General features: G+C 35.0%; 1 pseudogene; it reads left to right on the top strand.

Moving 5' to 3' along the window:
* Positions 1-541: 541 nt before the first annotated feature.
* Positions 542-9074, top strand: LOC125868688 (proline-rich extensin-like protein EPR1; annotated as a pseudogene).
* Positions 9075-9452: the final 378 nt, after the last annotated feature.

Below are 9452 nucleotides of genomic sequence, written 5' to 3'. Positions count from 1 at the left end.
AATGTCTTATAAAATAAGACGGAAGGAGTTTATATATTGATTTTAAAGATATTTAGTGAAAAATGTTATGATTTTAGTTATTACAAGGAGAAATTAACATTGTCATTATTATCATGATAGATTGTATGCATGTCAAGTTCAATTATGTTTGATTAAGATATGATATGTCTCTCTTATACCCATTTTTCATTTTAATTTTATTCAAAAAGAAAAGCTACAAAGAAAGGAGAAAAAATACACTGTGATTGATAGTTAAAGGTGATTAGTAAATAGTTTAATAAATGTTTGATTCCTTAATAATCTCATATAAGCCAGTAAATCTGGTCATTCCTTTATTCTAGCGATATTCAAGATACTATAATATTGCTATCACAATACAAATTCTAGATACTATAATTTTGACAGATAAAAAGGTTAACTAACATATCAAATACTGAAATCTTCTCTTTTACATGCCTTTAAAAATCTATATATAGCTAATATCAAAATTTTATTTGCTCTTACCCCATTTTTCTCTAAGCTTCTTGCATCTTCAAAAAAAATGGCTCGATATTATAACTTTTCTTTCATCTTATTACTTGCAGTTATCTACTTTATGCATGACCATATGATAACTACTATAATGGCACGTTGTCTTCTTCAGTCCCCTAGTTTCTCAACTCCCGCTACTCCTAGGTTTTCAACGCCCGCTACCCCAAGTTTCTCAATGCCCGCTACCCCAAGTTTCTCAACTCCCACTACCCCCAGTTTCTCAACGCCTTCTACCCCAAGTTTCTCCAATTCCCCCGGCCTTTCAAAGCCAGAGACCTCTAATTTCTCAAAACCTGAAACACCTAGTTTCTCAAAGCCTGAGAATCCTAGTTTATCAAAGCCTGAGAATCCTAGTTTCTCAAAGTCCGAAACTCCTAGTTTTTCAAAACCTGAGACCCCCAGTTTTTCAATGCTCACTACCCCCAGTTTCTCAACGTCAACTACCCCAAGTTTCTCTAATTCCCCTAGTCTTTCAAAGCTTGAGACCCCTAGTTTTTCAAAACCTGAAACACCTAGTTTCTCAAAACCTGAAACACCTGGTTTCTCCAAGCCTGAAACTCCTAGTTTATCAAAGCCTGAGACACCTAGTTTCACAAAGCCCGAGACACCTAGTTTCTCTAAACCTAAGACCCCTACTGTTTCAAATCCCGAGACCACTAGTTTCTCAAAGCCTGAAACTTCTAGTTTCTCAAAGCCTGAGACACCTAGTTTCACAAAGCCTGAGACACCTAGTTTCACAAAACCTGAGACCCCTACTTTTTCAAAGCCCAAGACCCCTAGTTTCTCAAAACCTGAGACTCCTAGTTTCTCAAAGCCCAATACTCCTAGTTTCTCAAAGCTCGATACCCCTAGTTCTCCAAAGCTCAAGACTCCTACTTTTTCAAAGTCTGAGACTCTTACATTCTCAAAGCACGAGACTCCAAGTTTCTCTATGCTTGAGAACCTTGGTTCACCAAAGCCCGAGACTCCTACCTTCTCAAATCCTAAGACCCCTACTTTTTCAAAGCCCGAGGCCCCTAGTTTCTCAAAACCTGAGACTCCTAGTTTTTCAAAGCCCGATACTCCTAGTTTCTCAAAGCCCGATATCCCTAGTTCTCCAAAGCTCGAGACTCCTACTTTTTCAAAGCGTGAGACTCTTACTTTCTTAAAGCCCGAGATTCTAAGTTTCTCTAAGCCTGAGAACCCTGGTTCACCAAATCCCGAGACTCCTACCTTCTCAAATCCTAAGACCCCTATTTTTTCAAAGCCCGAGACCCCTAGTTTCTTAAAACCTGAGACTCCTAGTTTCTCAAAGCCCGATATCTCTAGTTCTCCAAAGCTCGAGACTCCTACTTTTTCAAAGCGTGAGACTCTTACTTTCTTAAAGCCCGAGATTCCAAGTCTCTCTAAGCTTGAGAACCTGGTTCACCAAAGCCCGAGACTCCTACCTTCTCAAATCCTAAGACCCCTAGTTTTTCAAAGCCCGAGACTTCTACATTCTCAAAGCCTGAGACTCGTACTTCCCCAAATCCCGAGACCCCTACATTTTCAAAGCCGGAGACTCCTACATTTTCAAAGCTGGAGACTCCTACTTTCTCAAAGCTTGAGATCCTAAGTTTCTCAAAGCCCGAGACCCCTAGTTCTCCAAAACCTGAGATTACTAATTTTTCAAAGCCTAAGGCTCCTAGTTCCCCAAAGCCAGAGATCCCCAATTCTCCAAAGCTCGAGACCCTTAGTTTTTCAAAGACTGAAAATCCTAGTTTTTCAGAGCCTAAGACTCCTACTTTCTCAAAACCTGAGACTCCTAGTTCTCCAAAGCTGGAGACCCCTACTTTCTCAAAGCCTGATACTCCTACTTTCTTAAAGCCCGAAATTCCTAGTTCCCCAAAGCTTGAGACCCCTACTTTCACCAAGATTGAGACTCCTACTTTCTCAAAACCCGAGACCCCTAGTTTATTAAAGTCCAAGACCTCAAATTTCCCAAATTTTGAGAGCCCAAGTTCTTCAAAGCCTGATACTCCTAGTTTCTAGAAACCTAAGAACCCTACTATCTCAAAGTCTGAGACCCCAAGTTCCTCAAAGTTTGAGACCCCAAGTTTTCTGAATCCTGATACTCCTAGTTCCTCAAAGCCTGAGACTCCTAGTTTTTCAAGGCCCGAGACGCCAAGTTCCCCAAAGCTCGAGATGCCAAGTTTATCGAAGCTTGAGACTCCTAGTTTCTCGAAGCCCGAGACTCTTAGTTCCCCAAAGCCTGAGACCAAGTTCCTCAAAGCCTGAGACTTCTACTTTCCCAAAGCCCGAGACTCCAAGTTCCCCAAAGTCCGAGACCCCAAATTTCCCAAAGCTCGAGACTCCTAGTTCCCCCAAGATCGAGACCCCAAGTTCTCCAAAGCCTGAGACTCCAAGTTCTCCAAAGTTAGAGACTCCTAGTTTCTCAAAGACTAATATCCCAAGCTCCCCAAAGCTTGAAACTCATAGTTTCTTAAAGCCCGAGACTCTAAGTTTCCCAAAGCCTGAGACGCCAAGTTCCCCAAAGTTTGAGACCCCAAGTTCTCCAAAGCCCGAGACTCTTACTATCTCAAAGCTGAAGACCCCAAGTTCTGCAAAATCTAAGATGCCAAGTTCCCCAAAGCCTGAGACCCCAAGTTCGCCAAAGCCCAAGATTCCAACTTACTCAAACCCCGAGAGCGCAAATTCTCCAAATCCCGAGACCCCAAGTTTCCTAAAGCCTGAAACTCCAAGTTCCCCAAAGTCCGAGACCCCAAGTTCTCCAAAGCCCTAGATTCTTAATTTCTCAAAGCCAGAAATACCTAATTTCTCAAAACCCGAGACCTCGAATTTTTCAAAGCCAGAGATTCCAGCAGCCCGAAAGCCCGAGATTCCTAGTGTCTCTAAGCTTGAAATGCCATGTTCGCCAAAGCGTGAGCTACCAACTACCCCAAATCTGAGATCCCAACTTTTACAAGGCCCGAACTACTAGTTGTTTCAAATCCTGAGATCCCAGTGTGATAATGACATAAATTTCTAAACTTTCTAATCTAACATTGTCAACTTCTTTGTGAGTAAATATGGTGTTATTCATGTGTCATAACTTGTGCTAGCAAAAAGATGGATTAGATCGCATATGAATGAGTTGAAAATGGTTTAAATGCGAATGGATAAAATATTCGACTTGTCGATATTTTATGTGAATAAAAATGGGTTGAATGATGGATAATATTAATATCCACATATTATCTACTCATAAATTGTACAAAACTGAAATTTGCTATCAAATCAAACAAAACACTTTCTTTTGCTTCAATTTTTTCTTTTGATACTTACATTGCTTTACACTCTATTTGAATTTTTTTTCATCATATCTAGGAGCTGCAATTTCTAATTTGGTGCCATGTTTTTGGATGTTAAAATTCGGGGGGGGGGGGGGGGGGNGGGGGGTCAAAAATGATCCCAAACATAGGTAACCCACCCAATTCGTCCAAAACTTTATGGATTGGACTCAAAATAATTTGAATTGGGTTCAATCTCAACCCGTTCAAGCCTTAATCCATTTTAAAAGAATCTTGAATGGAGCCCAATTTAATCTCCAATTTCAATATGTTTTAAAACTTGTTATATGCATGAATGTATTGTATGTTCCTATATTGAAGATATGAATTACTATCTATTTTATATCTTTTATATATATATATATATATATATATATATATATATATATCATGAGGAATGAAATTCTCACAAAACATTTCCTAAGGTTAAGCTTTAAATATATTCCTTTACCTCACTTGAATCCCATCGCATTTTCATTATTCACTTCTATATACACTACAACACTTCCACTATTGAGAGAAAGCAACGTCCCAAAGAAAACTTTAGTATGCAATAAAAGTTGTCGACTAATTGTCCTTACGTTGATCACATATTTTGGGGGTCCTTCTTTATTGTAAAATCATTCTTATAATTATTATTGCATTAAATGTTGTGGTCTTTATTTCTCTATAGAAAATGGTCATATTTGCCCTTATACTCTTAGAAAATGGTTATGCTTATCCTTAGTCATATTTTTTTGATATATTTGCCCTTGCCATTCAACTTTGAGCACATATTTACCCTTAGGGGTCATTTGGTGTAAAAGATAACTTAAAATAGTCTTGAGATTAAATTATAGTGTCACTTAATTTGTTGTTTGGTTGGCAAGTCCGGGATAACTTATCCCGGGATTAATAATTAGTACCAGGATAAGTTATCCCTTCCCATGGGTGGTATAGTAATCCCGGGATAACTTATCCCGGGATAAATTGACTAAATGACAAAAATGTCCCTTTAAACGCTTTTTATACATTACTTTTCACATCCATGAAGGGTATTTTTGTAAACTTATATGTTGTTCTTAAGATTTATTAGTTTGAATACAACTAACCAAACACTCAATAAAAAATAATCTTAGCATAACTTATCCCATCATAACTAATCCCATCATAACTTATCCATCATAACTAATTCCATCATAACTTGAATTCAAACCAAACGACTCCTTAGAAAGTTAAGTATTATGTCACCACTTTTATTATCCTATGTGGCGCTTACATGGCTCCTACAAGGATATATTTTCAATATAATTAAAAATTTACTTCCTATTTAATATTTTAGCTGACCCACTTAAATAAAATTCGATCCACCCAATTTGAAAACTTGTTAACCCTAACTCCAATATCTATCCTCTTGCATCACTTTACCCATCAAAAACATATAGAAAGATCATCCATAGAAAAATAACTTAGATACAAAGAAAAGAGAGACATTCATGTTTTATCAATCATAATTGATAGTTTATTTTATTGAAGCTGGTGCAAAGCATTATAAAGTTGGCCGTACAGACAGACTTGGCCGCAAGAGCACGGTAGCAGCCATATGTGAAAGAGCCAGAAGTCTTTGTGGTAAAAAAGCTACATAAACATATTTTCCTCTCCATGTAGACTTGTGAAATAAACTATCAGTTATGATTAATAAAACATGAATTTCTCTCTTTATTTGCATTTAAGTTCTCTTTCTATATATGTCTTTTTAGGGATGTTTTTGATGGGTAAAGTGATGCGAGAGAATATATTCTAAAGTCAGGGTTAACCAGTTTTCAAATTGGATGGATTATATTTTCTTTAAGTGGGTCGGATAAAATATTAAATAGGAAGTAAAATTTTAATTATATTAAAAATATATCCATGTAGGAGTCATGTCATCATCACGTAGGATAATAAAAGTGGTGACATGATATTTAATTGTCCAAGGGCAAATATGTGTCAAAAATTGGATGGCAAGAGAAAATATATCAAAAAAAAAAATGACGAAGGATAAATATAACCTTTTTTTTTAGAGTACAAGGACAAATATGACAATTTTTCATTTTTTTTTTCTAATGACAAGCAGAGTTATTCATATGATAAGCATCATTTACCTCCAACCTTAAGATTGGGAGTTTGAATCATCACAAGAACAAAAAAGTAGGAACTCCTACGGAGAGGCTCAAATGTAATTTTAATTTTTTTTTGACATAACATGGATTGCATGTCTCACTAGTATAAATCAACTCATTTATTTGTTCAATTTATTTTAGCCCATTAAAAGTTAATTATCTCATAAAAATTCTTTTCGAAAAGAGATTTTTTCTTCTTCTTTTGATATGTTACCTATTATAAAAACATCAAACAAAAAAAAGGTAAAACTTATTAAAAATGAAAGGGCAAGATTATAACCCGCTTTTTAGGTCATTTCAATTTAATTCATTTCGGTTTACATAATTTTTAAATAAATTATTTATTAACTCAATCAATTTTAATTCGTTGAAATTCAAATTTAACCAGTCCATATAAACGATCAAATAGTCCCACCCTTGAACTTTCTTCTTCATTTTTTCTTTTTGGAAAAATTGTAGCAAAGTCTTCTATGATTTGACTGTATTTTCTCATAATCTATTTGTCCCTATTTACTTGTCATTTTTGATTTGACACACCAATTAAGAAAATAATAATTAAAATAGTGAGTTTATAATTTTACTCCTATTAAATAATAAAATTCCAAAATTAATTTACTCATTAAAGAGGTTATATTTTTTTCAAAAAATTAACTCTCTAAATAAATTGAGGGAAAATCAATAAAAAAATATTATTTTTTCTTCATTTGTCAAAAATGACAAGTAAAAAAAGACAAATAAAAAGTCAAAATTGAACAAGTAAAAAGAAACAGAGGGAATACATAATAATAATTAATTTAAATAAACATTCTAAAATTTCAGTGGTATTATTAAATCTAAAAAGTAAGTTGCAATGAAATCTTAGTAACGTAGTTGGTTGGCTACCTGAACTTCCACCTTGTTGGTGAGGGTTTGATTACCCACATTGTATTCTCCTACCCCAATTAAAATTTATATAAAAAAAGAAATAAATTACAACTGTTAAAGATGTGAATCAAATAAATCGAGGAGTATTAAGGGAAAAATGTCAGAAATATATCCAAACTTTGACCGAAATTTCTATAACAATCCCAAACTTTGGGCAGGACCTTTTACCCCCTGCACTATTTAATATTGTATTTTAAAGGTATATATGTGTCCACGTGGACATCATAAATAATGTTGCATCATTATAAATAGTAACTTGTCCACGTAGGCACGTATATACCTTTAAAATACACTATTAAATAGTTCATGGGGTAATAGGTCCTGCCCAAAGTTTGAGATTGTTACAACAATTTTGGTCAAAGTTCGGATATATTTCGAACCTTTTTTCCTAATATTAAAGTAGATGATTAAAAAATAGAAACGGGGATTTTCTTTTGACTTTAAAAATTGTGTGTTGTCTAGAAAAATGTTTTCTTTTCTCTTATTAAATACGAAAAAGGGTCAAAATTATCCCTAAATTATTCGAAATAGATCACTTATATCATCCGTTACATTTTGAGATAAAAAATACTTCCGTTGTTATCCCAAGAGACCACAAATACCCTCAAAAATTAACATCTCAAATCTTTATTGATGTGGCAAGCCACGAGGGACTGATCCCTCCACCTAAGCTGCCAACTAGGATTTTCACTAACCCATTCTTGTAGTGGCTGCGGGTTATCCTGGGGTTCCAAAAAAAAAGAATGGGTAGTGGAAATCCTAGTTGGCAACCTAGGTGATGGAATTAGTCATGAATGGCTTGCCACGTCATTAAAATTTTGGAATGTTAACTCTTGAGGGGTTTTGTAATCTCTTGGAATAACAGCGGGGATATTTTTTATTCCAAAATGTAATGGAGGGTATAAGTGATCTATTTCGCTTAGTTCTGAGGCAATTTTGACACTTTTCCATTTATTTAATAAACACATGATTCCAAAATGTAAGAACAAAAGGTGAATTTATCATCTAAAAAACAAGCTACAATAAATAAGAACTCCATGTAGCATACTTTTTCAAATTTGTGCTGAAAACAGAAATATGAAGTTTAGCATAACATATGGAAAACTTAACGTTTGACAAAGTGTCATATGTCCATGGAAGAGGTTAAACTCTAAAGCTTATTAGGTAACTACATTTTAATTAAGGTAAAAGGGAAGAATTTACCCCCGAACTTTAATAAATGGTACGTATATGCCCTCCGTTATAATTTGCGTCCACATAAGCCCTGCCGTCCAATTATAGGTACACATATACCCCTCTCACTAACGGACCCCTAATTTCTTACACGTGTCTTAACCCTATTGGACTTCTCGTTTGACCCTTTTTTTTAACCCATAACCAAACTATCCCCCCCCATAACCCAATGCCCACCCAATTTTCTCTAAAAGGAATCCTAATTAAAACACCCAAATTAACACACACCAAAATCCGTTCCTTTTTCCTAGTCGGAGGTCCCCGCGTATCTCACACACCAAAACCCTAGTCGTCGCCCGTATCCAATTATCCGCCGCGATTCCAATTTGTCTTCGTTGAATCTATCGTGTGTTGGTCATAATTTTGTAGTCAATTTTTCATCTATTTGTTGTCTCCTTCAAATCAGACCTAAAACCATGTCTGAAAGTTCTTGTGATTCAATTAGTAACTCCATGATAATGACTTTTTTTGTGGTGAATTGGTTCGTTGTTTCACTTGAAGGACTCCATTGAACCCCGGAAGAAGATTTTATAGACATTCTAAACCTAAGGTACATTTTTTGCTAAATGTAAATTAATATGATTTGTGCTTGTATTTTGGTGATTATGAGTTCTTCCTCTGTTATTTTTATTAGATTGAAAATTGTGGATTTTGGAGGTGGGAAGACAGTTCTTCAGAAAATTCTTCTATTGAAGTTAATTTATTGAAGTCTAAATTGAAAGTTGCTACGTTGAAAATGGAGAATTTGAGAGAGTCGTTGAATGCAGTGAAGATTGAAAGAGACAATTTGAAGAAAAAATTGGATAATGTAGAGAGTTTAAACTACTTCGAGGTGAATAAATCAAGAAATTTGGATGCTAAAGTGTCGAAGTTGAAGATGTTGTGTATATTGTCATTTACTGTGTTTGTGGTATTTGTTGTTGCAATTTTCAAGTGATTAACTGGTAGCCTGAGGAATATATGTTGTTGAATTGTAGTTTCAAGGGTTAGTTATTTCAAGTATTTGTAGTTTCAAGTGTTAGTTATTTCAAGTATTTGTAGTTTCAAATGTTAGTTATTTCAACTGTTCCTATGTATTAGTGAATCTTATGTTTGAATGTTGGTCATTATTTAGTGTAGCTATTGCTTCAAACGTATTGTGAATTTCAAGTGTTGGCTTTGAACATTATTTGGTGTCTTTTGCCTTTAAGTTTGTAGTATTTATTTGTGTTATATTAGTCATTATGTTGAAGATGGATAAACTTTCTGGTATTGCCATTATGTTTTCCTTCAATTTAGAGAATTTGAAAATGAAATGAAAGCTCGTCTTACCATT

Source organism: Solanum stenotomum, chromosome 6 (assembly GCF_019186545.1).
Source record: "Solanum stenotomum isolate F172 chromosome 6, ASM1918654v1, whole genome shotgun sequence".
Taxonomy (NCBI): Eukaryota; Viridiplantae; Streptophyta; class Magnoliopsida; order Solanales; family Solanaceae; genus Solanum; species Solanum stenotomum.
The sequence above is the reverse complement of the archived record's forward strand: the minus strand, read 5'-3'. Positions and strand labels throughout refer to the sequence as shown.